We start from the raw sequence: 19,016 nt of genomic DNA, 5'->3' as shown, positions 1-19,016 counted from the left end.
TCGTACTGGAGTTTCTCGACATCCTCCTCACAGCATACCCTCCCACCCAGCTTTGTGTCGTCTGCAAATTTGGAGATATTACATCCAATTCCCTCGTCCAGATCATTAATATATATTGTGAACAGCTGGGGTCCTAGGACCGATCCTTGTGGTACCCCACTAGTCATTGCCTGCCACTCGGGAAACGACCCGTTTATTCCAACTCTCTGCCTTCTGTCCACCAACCAGTTCTCTATCCAAGTCAATACCTTGCCCGCAATCCCATGTGCCTTAATTTTGCACGCTAATCTCTTATGTGGGACCTTATCGAAAGTCTTCTGAAAGTCCAAATACACCACATCCACTGGTTCTCCCTTATCTATTTTATCAGTTACATCTTCAAAAAATTCCAGTAGATTAGTCAAGCATGATCTACCTTTTGTAAATCCATGTTGACTTTGTCCGATCCTGTCACTGCTTACCAAGTGCTCTGCTATTACATCTTTTATAATAGATTCTAGCATTTTCCCCACTACCGATGTCAGGCTTACCGGTCTATAATTCCCCACTTTTTCTCTACCACCTTTTTTGAATAGTGGGGTAACATTAGCTACCCTCCAATCCATGGGTACTGTTCCAGAGTCTATCGAGTTCTGGAAGATGACCAGCAATGCATCTACTATTTCTAGGGCCACTTCCTTCAGTACCCTGGGATGTAGATTATCAGGCCCTGGGGATTTATCGGCCTTCAGTCCCATGAATTTTCCTAACACCATTTCCCTACAAATACTGATTTCTTTCAGTTCCACCCTTTCATCAGGCCCTATGTTCCCCGGCATCTCTGGGAGGTTATTTGTGTCCTCCTTTGTGAAGACAGAACCAAAGTATGAATTTAGTTGGTCTGTCATTTCTTTCTTTCCCATTATAAATTCCCCTGATTCTGACTGCAAGGGACCTACGCTTGACTTCACCAATGTTTTTCTCTTCACATATCTATAAAAGCTTTTACAGTCAGTTTTTATGTTCCCTGTTAGCTTACTCTCATACTCTATTTTCCCTTTCTTAATTAATCCCTTTGTCCTCCTTTGTTGAATCCTAAACTGCTCCCAATCCTCAGGATTATTGCTTTTTCTGGCCAATTTATATGTTGTCTCCTTGGATCTTATGCTATCCCTAATTTCCCTAGTTAGCCACGGTTGAGTCACCTTTTTTGTTTTATTTTTATGCCAAACTGGGTTGAACAAATTCTGTAGCTCATCCATTCGGTCTTTGAATGTATGCCATTGCCTATCCACCATCAACCCTTTGAGTGCCATTCCCCAATCAATCCTACCCAACTCGCTCCTCAGACAATCGTAGTTTCCTTTATTTAAATTGAGGACCCTAGTCTCTGAGTCAACTACTTCATTCTCCATCTTAATGAAGAATTTGATCATATTATGATCGCTCAGACACAAGGGGCCTCGTAAAACAAGATTGCTAATTAATCCTTTCTCGTTACATAATACCCAGCCTAAGATGACCTGATCTCTGGTTGGTTCCTCAACATATTGGTCCAGGAAACCATCCCGTAAACACTCCAGGAATTCCTCCTCCACAGTATTGTTACTAATTTGGTTGGCCCAATCTATATGTAGATTAAAGTCACCCATGATGACTGCTGTGCCCTTATTGCACGCTTCTTTAATTTCCCTTTTCATGCCATCCCCAACCTCCGCCTTACTGTTGGGAGGTCTATATACCACTCCCACTAATGTTTTTTTCCCCTTAGTATTTCTCAATTCTACCCATACAGATTCCACATCATCAGAGCTAATATCCTTCATTACAATTGTATTAATCCCTTCTTTAACCAGTCATGCTACCCAACCTCCCTTTCCTTTTAGCCTATCTTTCCTGAATATCGAATACCCCTGGATGTTGAGTTCCCAGTCTTGGCCATCCTTGAGCCACGTTTCCGTAATTCCAACCAAATCATATTCATTTACCTCTATTTGCGCAGCCAATTCGTCCACCTTATTACAAATGCTCCTTGCATTAAGACACAAAGCCTTCAGGCTTGTTTTTGTAACGCTCTTAGACCTATTAGAATTATTATTTACTGTGGCCACGTTTGATTTAAACCATTGATTTCTCTGACTGCCACTTTTGTTTTTCTCCTTCCTATCTTTTGCTTTTATCCCTGTTTCCCTTTCCTCTGTCTCCCTGCTCAGGTTCCCAACCCCCTGCCATTTTAGTTTAAACCCCCCGAACAGTGCTAGCAAACCTCCCCGCAAGGATATTTGTCCCGCTCTGGTTCAGGTGCAACCCGTCCGACTTGTACAAGTCCCACCTTCCCCAGAAGCAGGCCCAGTGATCCAGGAAACTAAAGCCCTCCCTCCTGCACCAACTCATTAGCCATGCATTCATCTGCTCTATCCTCCTATTCCTATGCTCACTAGCACGTGGCACTGGGAGTAATCCAGAGATTACAACCTTTGAGGTCCTGCTCTTTAACCTGCTACCTAGCTCCCTAAATTCTTGCTGCAGGACCTCATCCCTCTTCCAACCCATGTCATTGGTCCCAATGTGAACCACGACCTCTGACTGTTCACCCTCCCCCTTTAGAATGCCCTGCAGCCGTTCAGTGACATCCTTGACCCTGGCACCAGTGAGGCAACAAACCATCCTGGAGTCACGTCTACGGCCACAGAAACGCCTATCTGTTCCCCTTACGATAGAATCCCCGACCACTATTGCTCTCCCACTCTTTTTCCTCCCTTCCTGAGCAGCAGAAGCACCCCTGGTGCCAGGAAGTTGGCTGCTGCTGCCTTCCTCTGGTAAGTCATCCCCTCAACAGTATCCAAATCGGTATACCTGTTTGAGAGGGGGATGGCCACAGGGGTCCCCTGCACTACCTGCCTGCCTCTACTGCTCTGCCTGATGGCCACCCATTTCCCTTCTGCCTGTGCAGCCCTTACCTGCGGTGTGACCACCTCATCAAACGTGATATCCATGACCCTCTCAGCATCGTGAATGCTCCAAAGCCCATCCATCCGCAGCTCCAGCGCCGCAATGCGGTCTGCTAGTAGCCGCAGCTGGATGCATTTCTGGCACACGTGGTCATCAGGGACACCAGCAGTGTCCCTGAATTCCCATAATATGGGAGTCTGTGCCTGAAGTATAGCAGCATGTTAGGCACTTGCAATCACATTATCAGCCTCTATATGGGTAATTTTAACACCCAAAAATAATGGGTTTGGTTTGGGTGGGAGGTTAAAAATTTAAAAAATCTGAACCAGCAACCCAATCAGCCTCAAACCCGCCCACTTCCCAGGCCTCGGGAATTTCCGCCAGGTAACGGCAGCGAGAAGGGATGGATCCATAAGATAAGTGCCTTGAGAGCACTGCTTGTGGGCCAGGAGGAGCAGGAGTGTTTCCTCCAGGCCCAACAAGCTTACCTGCAAACACCACCCCACTTCCATGACACCCCCCCATCACCAACCCCTCCCCTGCAACTCCAACCCTCCTCTGATCTCCCCCTTCCCCCCATCTTCCAAAATTCCATAGATTCTGGTATGGTTCCTGCAGATTGGAAGGTAGCAAATGTAACCCCACTATTTAAGAAAGGAGGGAGAGAGAAAACAAGGAACTACAGACCAGTTAGCCGGACATCAGTAGTAGGGAAAATGCTAGAATCTATTATTAAGCATGTGATAACAGGGCACTTAGAAAGTAATAATAGGATTGGGCAGAGTCAACATGGATTTATGAAAGGGAAATTGTGTTTGACAAATCCGTTAGAGTTTTTTGAGTTTGTAACTAGCAGGATAGATAAGGGGGAACCAGTGGATGTGGTGTATTTGGATTTTCTGAAGACATTCGATAAGGTACCACACAAAAGGTTATTAAACAGAATTAGGGCTCCTGGGATTGGGGTTAATATACTAGCATGGATTGAGGATTGGTTAACGAACAGAAAACAGAGAGTAGGAATAAACGAGTGATTTTCAGGTTGGCAGGCTGTAATTAGTGGCGTAGCACAAGGATCAGTGCTTGGGCCTCAGCTATTTACAATCTATATTGCTGATTGGATGAGGGGACCAAATGTAATATATCCAAGTTTGCTGATGATACAAAGCTAGGTGGGAATGTAAGTTGTGAGGAGGATGCAAAGAGGCTGCAAGGGGATATAGACAGGTTAAGCAAGTGGGCAAGAACATGGCAAATGGAATATAATGTGGAGAAATGTGAAATTATCCACTTTGGTAGGAAAAATGGAAAATCAGAAAGGTTGGTGTTCAGAGGAACCTGAGAGTCCTTGTACATGAATCACTGAAAGTTAATATACGGGCACAGCAAGCAATTAGGAAAGCAAATGGTATGTTGGCCTTTATTACAAGAGGATTTGAGTATAAGAGTAAAGACGTCTTACTGTAATTTCATAGGGCCCTGGTGAGACCACACCTAGAGTATTGTGCACAGTTTTGGTCTCCTTACCTAGGAAGAATATGCTTGCCATAGAGGGAGTGCAACGAAGGCTCACCAGACTGATTCCTGGGATGGGGGGATTGTCCTATGAGGAGAGATTGAGTAGACTAGGCCTATATTCTCTAGAGTTTAGAAGAATGAGAGGTGATCTCATTGAAACATACAAAATTCTTACAGGGCTTGACAGGGTAGATGCAGGGAGGATTTTTCCCCTGGCTGGGGAGTCTAGAACCAGGGGTCACAGTCTCAGAATAAGGGGTCAACCATTTAGGACTGAGATGAGAAATTTCTTCACTTGGAAGGTGGAAAATCTTTGGAATTCTCTACCACAGTGGGAGCTCAGTCATTGAGTATATTCAAGGCAGAGACCGATAGGTTTTTGGATATTAAGGGAATCAAGGGATATGGGGAGCAGGCAGGAAAGTGGAGTTGAGGTAGAAGATCGATCTTATTGAATGGCGGAGCAGGCTCGAAGGGCCAAATGGCCTACTCCTGCTCCTATTTCTTATGTTCTTATGTTCTTATCTCTCCCCATTCTCTGACCCACATCTGATTTCCCCCTGACTCCCCTCTGATTTCCCTCAGACACCCGCAATCTTCCCTGACCCTTCGCCATCAACCTCCGACCCTTCCAACCACGCTCCATTCCCCCCACCCACCCCTAAGATCACTACCCCCAAAAACCACAAAATGTTCCTGCTTCTTGGCTGTGGCCTTTTCTGGGGCATTCCCCACCCAACAGACAGTCACGCCTGTAAAACAAAACACGCACCCCATGGAGTTAAAACTCCGTGGCATTAAGGTCTCCAAGGTTTCCCAACCACAACTCCACCCCTGCACCAAAACCCCGCCCCAGTAAATATCGGGGCCTATGTTCATAAACTATCATGGTGTCAACCCATGTATACAATTCCCTTTGGCAATTCTCTTTGTCCAGATGAAGGGTTAGCTGTTTTTTGCACCTGAAGCCACAATAAAGCAAATCTGGCAAACAAAAAGTAAAATATTACTCAAGAGATGAAAAGAATCCCAGTAGTGCCTCACTTATACCTTTCTACATTTGATTGTTTAAAAATCGCAAAATGGGTATGAAGCCTTGTGAAGATTATGCCTCTGATGCCTCCATTGAATCCCTGATACTGTAGTGCTGTGAAGAGTATCTGGCCTAATGAGGATGACATGTCGGTCCACTTTCTCTCCAAGTGCTGTCAGCTAACACAGAAGTTTCATGTCGTTGAGGACATCACGGTCCCAATGATGGAACTTTTTATCCATACTTCTCAGTGTAGCTAACAGTGAGGAAGTAAAAATGGCAGTCATTGTATACATGATCCTTAACTTAGGTGAAACTCTAAACTCTGATTTCACCTTTGCTGGAGCGGATGAGTATGAACCACTACTGTGTTGACATGTAGTGCTGTCTTTTAAAAACAGATTTCTGATTCTGGCTCCCACAGGTTATGAACTGCAGATTTTCTGAGGCCAAAATCAAGCCCACGATCTAAATTCACTGTAATAGACTTCCTTAGTAATGATGTTTTATACTTTGCATTTGTTGCTGCTATTTCAAGCCAGTAGATAAGTCATTCTTTAATCCATTTACTGGCCTGGCTGTTTGAGAAAGGAAATCAAACAATAGATACGTGTAACACTAGCTGAAGTATCTCTTTTTATCCCTTTCTACATTTAACATGTGCCATTATTTCCAACCAGACCTAGGCAGTACCCTGATTATTGTCCATGTTTGGGGTACAATTGTACTTTAGTACTATAGCTGCTTGTATTGTTTGAGGCAAGATTAACACATACTGTGAACTTTGCAATTTACTCGTGTATCAGCCAACAACTTGTGGCTATTTACAACTCGGGGATCATCATTAGTTTGCATCCCTGGGATGGCTATTCATGAAACTCAATAGGGTATTCAAAGCATTTGAAATCTGGCAAACAAAAAAGAAAAATATTACACTCAAGAGATGAAAAGAATCCCAGTAGTGTCTCACTTATATTACAAACACATATTCATATCATAATACCACTAAGGGCAAGTCTGACTGAGTTTGCTTTGTGGCCCATTTTTTTTAACCTTGTTCATTGTTAATGGAAAATATTCCAATTAAGAACAATCTATTTCATGCTCAACTAATGTTCCATTCTTTAGCCCCAGCCGCTCCAATAATTATAAGAAACCGTGTACCCTGCAGGTCAATTGGGCAATTGCCAGTGCCAGATGTCTTGCCATGATATTTACTTTTAACTTTTGAATGCATCACTCTATTAGTTTCAACTTTATACCTCGGTGTGCTAGCATTATTTGTATCATTTAGTATTTTTGAATAGGCACTGTATTTGAAATTGGCAGTCTGTAAAGCACCACATGATGTACGAAAATGAGCTAAGCTGGGATGTTAGGCAGTAAAGTGGCAATTCGACTGAAACGATGCAAAGTGCCGATGTTTCTTACTGCCAATCTGAAGCAGACTGTAATGATCTACAATATGCATGCCTGGGTCCTATGTTCAATGGACTCATGCTTAGTTTTTTTTGCAAGTTCAGCTGTTCCTTCTCAATTGCATCCACATAGTACCTTTTAGACCCACACCATGTTACTGTTCACTGGGTTAGTGACAAGCAGGTATCACCCAAGGAATCATTTTAAAGAAGATGTCAGGGACTGACGTTGCTGCTCGCCTTGTTCCCCAGATGTTGATGGAATTCCTTGGCTGGTGGTAGGCTGCATCTCTGAATCGATAACTTGCAGAAATAAAGAATATTAAGTAGGTCATTTTAGAAGTGAGGTGATGAAAGCTGCCCCAATTATATAGTGCGTAAATGCATCCTGAGTGAATGGTGGGAGCATGGCTCACCTCCATACTTACCATGCCTTCACAGTGTAAATAGTGACATAACTGTGACAATTCATATTGACAATGAACCTCACACAACGCACGCACTTCTCTCACACCATTCCACTGTGCCTTATCCCAGTGCCTAAGACAAAGAGTGGAAGAATTGGACTGAAAAGAGAAGAGGTCACTTCATAACCTGTGTCTGAAATCATTCTCGCCATGGGATGCCTGCAGACACCTTGGTGAAATTAAACATTGTGTCATTCAGGTTCCATTCTCTGTCTGCATTCACCTTGTAGAGGTAAACATTGCCCACAATCAGCAGCAAAGAAGGGCCATGGCGTGTGAGGGGCTATGGGGATCAAATGCAACCATCCAACTACTTGCACATCAAGAGGAAGGTCTTCAATTCCTTGGGAGACATACAGGTGAGTTAGTGGGAGATGGAGAAATTGAAGGTGAGCTGCCAGGTACAGGTTGGACTACAGCACAGTGAATCGTTGCAGAATCCAGACATTCACCTTAATTTTAAGGCCTCCTAATATTACTCAGATACTTCTTCACCTGAGAGTCCATCCTCCCTAAAGTATTCTTTTTGTAACCCTTCAAGGTTATGCTCAGCTCGGAGGTGACTGGTCTCAAGAGACACCCACTCAGGGAGTTGTCATTAGTGAGTCAGAGGGAATATTGCAGGAAGTTGCACTGAACATGAGTGAGCAGGAGGAGGTGGGAGAGGAAAGGGAGGAGCTAGCCATGCCACACCAGAGGGTGGAGAAACAACTGACCTTGAGTGAGGAACCTAGGGACCCTGAGTTCAGGAGCCCAGTTCTCAAGAGAAAAATTATCAAGGAGCATCAAACTCATGCATAGGCAGTGGATAGCTTGTTCATGCATGTAGTGGAGATGGCAGATAAATTGGAGGAGTCCACTAACCAACTACGAAGGAAGTGTGCAAAACCGTGCAGACCACCCTGGAGTATGTGGCAGACCAGCAGAGATCTGAAGCAACAAGAGGTCAGGAGGAGGATTAAAGGACAGTTTAATTAACTGAGTGAGTAATGGTTATCATTATCAATGGGATGTAATTCATATCCTTTCGATTCTGAACATGTATTCTGTTTATATCATACATCAGACAAGTAATTAAAGTTAAAAATATTAAAAGCCTGACACAATAAAAATGTTAAATACAAATTATAGGTTAGAAGTTACTGTTGGCAATAAAAGCTTAACACATTCGTAAGTGATTCCTCTGTTCATTGTTTTAATCGAAGCATTATTTGAAATGGGTTGATGCCTCCATTAAAATGTAGGAACATAGGAACAGGAGTAGGACATTCATCCTACAATGTACAGATGACTGTCATACAAACATGTTAAGCATTCTTCCAGTAATACTGCCAACTGTAATTTCTAGCCTTAAATTTCATTCTGTTTCTGAGTCCAAGTCTGAAATTATTTTTCTCATGGTGGCATCTGCTCTGTAAAATTAGGCAATTTATGAAATCTCACTCCCAGTAGGCAAGGCTCTGCACAATGTGGAAAAAAAATCCCTTCGATATGTTATCATCTCATGTAGTTCAATATTAACTCCCCCAGGTCTTGGTAGCTTTTTATGTGAGCCTCTCCATTTCATTCTCATTTCTCATCACTAAGGATCACAAATGTGAAATGTGAGAGGGTAGCTTGGAGTCCGGCCTATTTCTTATTGGCTTTAATGCTGTTTGTTTGTTCTTACACACTTCAGCAAAATGATTTCCAGCCCGGTGTGTGTAAAGTGTGCTTTCCAATATTTTACTACCTCAAATGTACTTCTACTGTTGCTGGAGCAAACCATTTTTAACTGCCTTGTGCTATGAGGTTGAACAGCTGGCGATTGCTTTTTATTGCACCATGCTCATTATTAGCATACTTTAAAGTCTAATTTAAGCCAATTTACATGTCACACATGATTGTTTAAGGCACATTGAACTAGCCAGTGCAGTGCCCAAAATATGTTATAGCTCACATCCAAGACGTCATTGCATAAATCTGTACAATGCACCGGCACATAGAGAAAGAATAGAATTTATCCTGCAGTTTATTACTCCTAAAATAGCAGCTGTTTACTAATCTGCCCAGATTTTGTATTAATTTTAATAGTAGAAGGTGAATTCCTGATAAGGGTAAGTTCTGGTTGGAAAACCCTGCCTGCTCTAAAAAAAAGCACTGTGTGAGGAAAAAAACGAACATTCAATGCGATTACCATTATGCTTGATTAGGTGTTGAACAGGGATGTTCTCAGCTCATGCTAATTCTCTCCAACCTCTGTTGTTGGTCTCAGCAAGCGTCAAACCACAAAGGTTCTGGGTAAGCTGCAGGACTCCTTTGATAACATCTCTGTTCTATACCATAACAAACATAGCCTGAAGTGAAGGTTAAGGGTATTGAACGCAAATTGCTGCCTGTATTTAAGGGCCAATGCTGCACTTACTATTTATTTCATGAAATCCTTCAGCAGCAGCCTCAGCATTCGAACCTCACTGAGACATTGTAGAGAATGCCTCAGCGGGAAATAGTTGATCATTGTGCTATCAAGAGCCCAAAGATCATTTTGTAATATTATTACTCAGAGGCCAGTTTCCTAATTGTTACTTTAATCTCTCACAGTGCACACTATTAGTCACTGCATATTCTGTACAAAAAGCAAATATTTTTTAAATTATCCATTTTTTAGCAGTGTCATAGCATATCCCAAAACATTTAAGTGTGCCCTCAATACCACTACTAATGTAACAGAGACTTCAGTTTAAAGTTAAATAAATATTAAAAACATACTTATGGCACAGATGATTAAGACCAAACAAAACAAGACTTTCAGATCAACCCCCACCGCCCTCCACTGACAGATATATTTTACTGATGTAAACTTAGTCCTTGAGGCTTTGTTGTGTTATTTACATAGGGGGAGAAATTGAGTCATGCCCCCTTTGGGGCGCTAACTTCGCCGGGGCGCTACTTTTAGCACCCCAGAAAAATTAGCGCCCCCGCGGCCGAAATTGAGTGGTAGCGTCCCAAGAGTGAAGCGGGGCACTACTGGAAGCGCCCTCTCTCCCTCTTGGGGCGCTGCGAGGGAATATCCCGGCGCTACGTGCCGCGGTATTGCAGGCCTTCCTCCCCTTCTTAAAGGGGGGGGCCTTGCGCAACGTGACCCGCGGCCCAGCTGGGCCACCGGGGAACAGAGTGCCGGCAAAAGAGCTCGGCACTCAAGAGAAGTGCCGGGCTCATGGAGCGCAGTCAGCACTCCACGGGGGGGGTGGGGGTCAGGAGGCCAGGGATGGCAGCGGAGGCAGGTGCTGGCAGGCAGCCAGCAACAAAAATGGCCGCCCGGCACTTCGCCTTTAAATAGCGCCGCCCCGGCCACAGGTAGGCCCCCCTGACCCCATTGGACATAGTGTCCAGTGGTAAGTCAGGGGGCGCTGCCGAAGATCGCGGCCAGGGCGTGAGCGGGGTGCTGCGCACGGCAATTACGTCATCGCCGGTGGCGCAACGCTGCGGGGCGCTAACGGTTACCGCCACCGCTAACCTCCTGCTGAATTTCACGGGAGGCATTGGCGGCGCCGTACCCGGGTGCTAGTTGCTATGCGCCCCGTTAGCACCCTCTTAGGGTGCTAACGGGAGGCGCAAAGCAAACAAATTTTTCCCCCTAACACTTTAAGCCACTTTTCTGGGCCAACTTTGTCTTTTATTTCTCTTTTGGTCATTTTGTTTCTATGATTGTAGCACATTGGGGGGAATTTTCACCCCAGAAACAGGCGGGTTGGGTGGGAGGTTAAAGAATAAAAAACTGAATCCTAACCCCAACCCGCCCACTTCCAGTTATAATGGAGGTGGGACGGGGGAGCGGGCAGACAACTCGCTCTCAGAGGGCGGGTCACCCATTCAAATATCAAGATGAGGTTGGAGTACCTCATGGTGATCCGCCATTTCAAATTTAACTCTGGCTAGTCGGGTTTCCAAGGCCTCAGGGAACCCGTCAGCTAAAGCGAGGCAAGGACTGCTGGATCCAGTAGGTAAGCGCCTTTCCACTTACCTGCTGGATCCAGCGTTCCTGCTTCACCCACCCCTCACGATCAGATAACCCCCCCTGAACGTTCCAAGCTCCCCCCAACCTCCCCCCTGAGGCCTCCGACCTCCCCCACCAAGGCCTCCGATCCCCCTCCCCTCAAGGCCTCAAAATCCCCCTCCGGCCTTCGATCCCTCCTTCAGCCTCCGACCTCCCACCTCCGGCTCCCAATCGCATTCCCGGCCTTCTGACCTCCTGCTCCGGTCTCCAATCACTTTCCCGGCCTTCCAGCCTCCCCCTTTGGCCCCCGATCACCTTCCCGGCCTCCCACGTCCGGTCCCGATCCTCCTCCAGCCCCGATCCTCCTCCGGCCCCAATCCTCCTCTGACTCCGATCCTCTGGCACCGATCATCTGGCCCCAATTTTTCCCTCCCACCTCTCTGCAGCCTAGTGCCACAAGCCTACCCACCCACGGCCAGTCAGCCTTCCCATCTGGCTGCCTGGTTTTGCTTGTTTAAAATGCAGATCATATGCAATGTCAAGCACATTGTCATACATGTCAATGTCTGCTACTTGGTGAGCTGCCATCTTAAGACAGTCAAGAATCCCAGTACCCTTCACCAATCCAAGCCAGGAGTTTGGTTCACTACTCAGGGACCGGCTACTCTTTGCAACAGTGGTTCATGACCCAACTGCAGAGCCCCAGAACCCAAAAAGAGGCATGATTTATTGAGGTAAACTGTGCCACAAGGATAGATGTGGAGCAGACCATTGGCATGCTAAAGGCTTTCCAATGAAGCTCATCAAACTAATAGAGGGACCACTAGAGTCCACTCAAAAAAAGTACAAAAAGTTTGAATGTTTTTGTATTTTGTGGAGTCAGAAGGTACAGCAGTGCCCCTCCTGGCTTGACAAAACAACTGCAGGCCACTGCCGGCCTTTGCCCGCCCCTCTCCCGATCACCTTGCACCATCCTGGATGTAGTGGCCTCGGTGCAGAGTGAAATTGGTAAAGCCTCAACAGACAAGCTCCATCAGGGCACCAGAATTAACAGTCACTTGGATAGGTGTGGATTAATTAAGGAAAGCCAGCATGGATTTGTGAATTTTTGATGCGGTAACAGAGAGGGTTGATGAGGGCAATGCGGTTGATGTAGTGTACATGGATTTCCAAAAGGCATTTGACAAAGTGCCACATAATAGGCCTGCCAGCAAAGTTGAAGCCCATGGAATAAAAGGGACAGTGGCAGCATGGATATGAAATTGGCTAAGTGACAGGAAACAGAGAGTAGTGGTGAACGGTTGTTTTTCGGACTGGAGGAAGGTACACAGTGATGTTCCCCAGGGGTCAGTTCTAGGACCGTCTTGATATATATTAATGACTTGGACTTAGGTGTACAGGGCACAATTTCAAAATTTGCAGATGACACAAAACTTGAAAGTATAATGAACAGTGAGGAGGAGAGTGATAGACTTCAAGAAGATATAGACAGACTGGTGAAATGGGCGGACACGTGGCAGATGAAATATAATGCAGAAAAGTGCGAAGTGATACATTTTGGTAGAAAGAATGAGAGGAAATATAAACTAAAGGGGCCAATCCTAAAGGGGGTATACAAACAGAGAGACCTGGGGATATGTGTGCACAGGTCGTTGAAGGTGGCAGGGCAGGTTGAGAAAGCAGTTAAAAAGGCTTACTGGATCCTGGGCTTCATAAATAGAGGAAATAAAAACAGAAAATGCTGGAAATACTCAGCAGGTCAGGCAGCAACTTTAGAGAGAGAAACAGGTCAACGTTTCAGGTCAATGACCCTTCGTCAGAACTGGAAAAAGTTGGAGATGTAACAGATTTTTAAGCAAGTGTAGGGGCAGGGAAAGGGGGGAGGGGAGGAAAGAACAAAAGGGAAGGTCTGTGATAGGATGGAAGGCAGGAGAGATTAGGAGACAAAAGGGATGATGGTGCAAGGCAAAAGGAGATGGCACATGGCAGCTGTTGATCATCCTGCCATTGCCATTTACACTTCATCTAGAGTCATCTTTTGTGTCTTAACTTGTCCCATTACCATCTCCTTTTGCCTTGCACCAAAGAGATAGGTTTTAAGGAGCACCTTAAATGAGGAAAGAGAGGTAGAGAGGCGGAGAGGTTTAGGCAGGGAATTCCAGAGCTGAGGGCCGAAGCAGCTGAAGGCATGGTTGAGCGATTTATAATCAGAAATGCTCAAGAGACCAGAGTTAGAGAAATGCAGATATCTCGGTGGGGGTTGTGGGGCTGGAGGAGATTACAGAGATCGGGGGGGGGGAGGGGGGGTGTGAGGCTATGGAGGGATTTGAAAACAAGGATGAGAATTTTAAAATCGAGGCGTTGCTTAACCAGGAGCCAATATAAGTCAGTGAGCGCAGGGGTGATGGGTGAACGGGACTTGGTGCAAGTTAGGACATGGGCAGCCGAGTTTTGGATGACCTCAAGTTTACATAGGGTAGAACGTGGGAGGCCAGCCAGGAGTGCGTTGGAATGGTCAAGTCTAGAGGTAACAAAGACATGGATGAGGGTTTCAGCAGTGGATGAGCTGAGGCAGGGGCGGAGATGGGTGATATTACAGAGGTGGAAATAGGCAGTCTTAGTTATGGCGTGGATATTGTTGTGTATGTAACCTGTTCCACCTTAAGAGAGCTTAAGCCTGTTCCACCTTAAGAGATGTACTACTTTCTCAGGCTGCTGTAGACGTAATACCGGGGGTGAACACACCTGTATATAAGCACTGTGCAGTAATCTTGTATTCAGAATAGTCCCTACCTCCAACCAGTAAAGACCTGTTTTATTGTTACTGATTAAGTCTGAGTATTAATTACTTGAACAACTCACAGACTTAACACTGGCGATGAGTCTGATTCGGACCCTGCGGCAGTCACTCCACGGCAGCTTCGTCCACAGCCAGGACGTTGCAGAGAGGTTTCCACCCTCTCCACCCCACTGGAAGACATCCTGACCTCGGAGCCTCCATCGGCGACCGTCAGCTTCTTCTCCAGCTTGGTGGTGGGTAAGCCGTTGTCTGAGCCGGGCAGCGACGCGACAGGCAGTCGACTGCGTTGGCCGCACGAACGGGGCTGGGGGAGCCGGAGGAATAGGGCGTGAGCGCCGCTTCGAGCGGGAGGCGTTTCAACAGAGCGATCGCATCTCCTGATAAGGGCCAAGAGCCGCGAGAGCGATCGCATCTCCAGATAAGGGCCGAGAGCCGCTTCGGTCGGGAGCCACTTCGCGATCCAGCGATCGCATCCGCTGATAAGGGCCGCACTCGGGCGATCGCGGCAAAGATAAGGGCCGCACTCGGGGGCTGAAGGGAGACGGCGTCGGGGGGGACGGGTGAAGACCGCCAAGCGCGGGAAAACCGCCATTTTGTGGGCGGAGGATGACGGCAAGAGCAGGAAGCCGCCATCTTGGATAGCAGTAAAAAAAAAAATCTGAGAAATTGCAAATCTGATAAAGTACTACAATGCCTAAACACGGGAATATTAGCAACTTTGATAGTGACATCGAAGATTGGGCCATATATGTTGAACGAGTTAAAAATTATTGTAAGGCCAATAAAATTCGTGAGGCTGATAAAGCACTAACATTATTAAATTTAATGGGTGCGAAGACATACGGGCAATTGAAACACCTGTTATCACCAGATGAACCGGCGGATAAGACGTTCGATGAGATTGTTACTGTCCTGAAAGATCATCTAAACCCCACGCCGCTGATGCTAGCGGAACGATTTAAATGTTATGACAGAAGGCAGCTACAGCATGAAAGCAATGCTGAATATTTGCTGGAATTGCGTAAATTAGCGAAATATTGCCAGTTTGGAACGGGACTGACAGATGCACTACGAGACAAATTTGTGTGTGGTTTATTTAAACAGGATACACAAAAGTGACTGCTCGAGGAGAATGAGCTGACGCTTGAGAAGGCGGTCACTATGGCAGCAGCACACGAAGCCGCAGCGAGAGGCACGGCAGTAATGCAGCTACGGTCACCGGAGCTCAGTGCACACAAATTGGGTGTGAGTTCTGGCAAATGTTATCGTTGTGGAAAGACAACGCATGATCAGAACCAGTGTTGGTTTAATAACCAAGAATGTAGAACTTGTGGTAGGCTTGGACATATAGCTAGAGTATGCAGGTCAGCGAAGAAGACCAGCAACAAGAAGTCACCGCAAGGGAAATACGCAAAGGTACACAAGGTGGCCGAACAGGAGTCCGATTCAGACGCAAGCAGTATTGAACTGGCTAGCTTAAGGGTACTCAACGTTGGTAAGGGTGCAGACCTCCAGACAATTTGGGTTACTCTTCAGATAGAAGGAGTCCAAGTAAAAATGGAATTGGACACTGGATCGGCATTGTCGGTCATGAATAAGAAAGATTACAGAAGGTTATTCCAACATATTCCCCTACAGGATACGGAGATTATATTGACAACCTACACGGGGCAGAGAGTGTACCCCATTGGGACAATAAAGGTTGCAGTGGCCAACAAGGGCGAAGGAAGTCAAATAATGGACATATATGTGCTACCGGAGGGAGGTCCACCACTACTAGGCCGGGAGTGGTTTAGAAACATAAATATGGACTGGCATTCGCTAAAAGCCATAAAGAGTGAGAACTCGGTGCAGATAATCAGCCCAGACTCTAGAACTGATGATGGTAAGACCAACCCATGTGCAAAAGACAAAGTTTCAGCACAGAATTCCACTGAGCAACAACAACATAGTTTAACAGAGAATTCTGAGTCTGTCAAGTCTACTGATATGCACATTTTTGAGGGACACTGGGCTCGAACTCAACTCCATTTCAAACTACAACAGCAATTAGAACAAATGATTCGCCGTTTTGAGCAAGAGATGAATGAAATAAAAAAGTTCTTTGTTACAGAGTGGGAGAATCTGGAAAGTCAACAGAAGCAACTGATGGAGAAAATGGAGCAGGAGCACACCAACCATCTGCGCGAGGAGGCCGAACGAATCAAAGCTGATTCAGGTTCTGAAGGTGCGTGCCATAATCTGGTGTCAGAAGAGTTAACGGTCAGCCAACTCCTTCATATGCTGAGCGACAAGACTCTGAAATGGGAAAAACTTGAACACGAGCTGCGATCTTCAAAGGAAAAGGGTTCGGAGCTCTCAAAAGTCATTGAGATGGCTGATGTGACGACACAGACTGAAACGACTGCAACAGAGCAGCCATTGGATGCCAAAAGTACGCTGACTCACGTCAATGTAGAACAACAGACCGCTGAAACAGCTGCTCCGGTAGAGGGATTGCATAGTCCGATCAATCAATCTCCAAAGGAAGTTGAAGTATTAAAATCACAAATGAGGTCACTAGTAAACGACTTGCTGAAAGCCCAGAAAAAGCTGGATGCAGAGGTACACAAGAAGAAGTCTCTTCAGGAAAGATGTCTGGATTTGGAACAAGAGCTGGCTAACGTCCAGCTGGGTATGGAGGAAATAGACGACCCTCTCACTGGTCTAGCTCAGGGCGACACCGAATATTACCATGACCTGGTGGACGACACCGAATATTACGATGTCCTGTCCTGCCCAGCTTGTAACTTCGACTCCCAAAGTGCAGAAATCATGGAGGAGCACCAAAAGTCTACGGAACATCGGGAGAAGCTGGCTATACGACGGAAACAGGAGGAAGAGAAGGAGGAACTGCGCATGCAGCTGGCAGCTGTGGCAGCTGACAATGGAGCCCAGAGAGTCTCCAAGAAGCAGAAAAGGAAAAGTAAAAACAGAAGATGACCCATCTGAACCATTATCACCTCTACCAGATCACACACGTGGTCCCTCCGAACGGAGCCAAATCAGTTCGGAAGTTCAAGCTGTTAAATCCATGAAAGGACTATTGAATGAGTAACGTGAACCGACTACACCACAGAGATTGAATCTGTGAACTGTTTTCCGCAGAGACTGAATCTGTGATATGTTACGTTAAACATGAAGTTATATATGTATATATGTTATTACGTTATGTTAAATGGGGGGATGACTATAAAGCTAAGAAGGGGGGAGTGTTGTGTATGTAACCTGTTCCACCTTAAGAGAGCTTGTATTCAGAATAATCCCTACCTCCAACCAGTAAAGACCTGTTTTATTGTTACTGATTAAGTCTGAGTATTAATTACTTGAACAACTCACAGACTTAACAGATATGTGGTCAGTAGCTCATTTCAGGGTCAAATATGACACCAAGGTTGCGAACAGTGTAGTTCAGCCTCAGACAGATGCTAGGGAGAGGGATGGAGTGTGGCTAGGGAATGGAGTTTGTGGCAGGGACCGAAAACAATGGCTTCGGTCTTCCCAATATTTAATTGGTGAAAATTCCTGCTCATCCAGTATTGGATGTCGGACAAGCAGTCTGACAATTTAGAGACTGTGGAGGGGTCAAGAGAAGTGCTGGTGAGGTAGAGCTAGGTGTCGTCAGCATACATGTGGAAACTGACACTGTGATTTCGGATGATGTCACCAAGGGGTAGCATGTAGCTGAGAAATAGAAGAGGGCAAGGGTAGATCCTTGGGAGACACCAGAGATAATGATGCGGGAGTGGGAAGAGAAGCCATTGCAGGTGATTCCCTGGCTACGATTAGATAGATAAGAATGGAACCAGGCGAGTGCAGTCCCACCCAGCTGGATGACGGCAGAGAGATGTTGAAGGAGGATGGAGTGGTCCACCGTGTCAAAGGCTGCAGACAAGTGGAGAAGGATTACTAGATTTTTAATATAATAATATTTAAAATAAAAAAAAACATTTTTTAAGTTTGTTTATGATATTTCAGGTTCTACCTTAACCCCATGTATATGGTCCAATCGTTATTTCACTCTCTGAAATTTTTTAATAAGTGAATTGAATCAGTGTGTTTTATTTCCTGGTTTGCTGTCTGTGAGAGTTCTTCAAAGTGATCGGCTGCTTAGACAGCTTGATGACATAACTGCTGCATTGCGCTGGGGATACCCTTTTGACAGTGCTACAATCAATTTAATGTCGAGAAACCTAATGTTTTCACCACAGAGATTGCAAGATCTTTGTGGGCAGCTTTGCCACTGACCGCGAATTACGGGCCATTATATTTGGTGGTAAAACAAATGTATAAGGACTAAACTAAAAGTGGTTAAAGCTTAGTAGAGGGGGATGTCATTACAACCCTAGCTTCATTATATTACTAAAATTCAATGGCATCGGTCCTGTGATATAACAAGAGGTCAACGAAATAGTCAGTTAATAAATCATATTACAAAGAAGTAAGAACCCAATTTTTTAAATATTTGCCAATTCGCATTTGTTTCACATGTGGGTACCACAGAGCTCTTGAACGTCTAAACTATTTTCAAATGATTTTCCCGGGGCCCTTAAAGGTTTTGCAAGTCAGGGCGACAGACTGTTGGAAGGTTGACCTCATCTGAAATCTCATCTAGGTAGAATTGCATTCTGTATAGTTTAGTTTCTTAACATTGAAGGATTACTGCTATGAAATACTTTTGTAGGAAATGTTATAAACCAGTCTTATGTGCACAAGTGGCCTCTTGTCATTTATTTAAGCTGAGAAGTGTTTTAAAGTAAATTTAATTGAAATTCAGTCCTAGCCCAATGCAATTTACAGCTGTTTGAATATATGGGATCGCCTGGCTTCAGCT

General features: G+C 45.3%; 1 long non-coding RNA gene across 1 annotated transcript in view; it reads left to right on the top strand.

The window, feature by feature from the left end:
* The first annotated feature begins 8,039 nt into the window (after positions 1-8,039).
* Positions 8,040-19,016, top strand: part of LOC147117397 (uncharacterized) — a 93,260-nt gene continuing 82,283 nt past the window's right edge. Inside the window, exon 1 of the long non-coding RNA XR_015078445.1 lies at positions 8,040-8,349. This is a non-coding gene — a long non-coding RNA (uncharacterized LOC147117397). The remainder of the gene's footprint in view (positions 8,350-19,016) is intronic.

The sequence above is a fragment of the Somniosus microcephalus genome, chromosome 5, assembly GCF_052327205.1.
Source record: "Somniosus microcephalus isolate GS21.2 chromosome 5, FLI_Smic_1.0, whole genome shotgun sequence".
Classification (NCBI taxonomy): Eukaryota; Metazoa; Chordata; class Chondrichthyes; order Squaliformes; family Somniosidae; genus Somniosus; species Somniosus microcephalus.
Note: the sequence above shows the minus strand (reverse complement) of the source record. Positions and strands in the feature narration are given on the sequence as shown.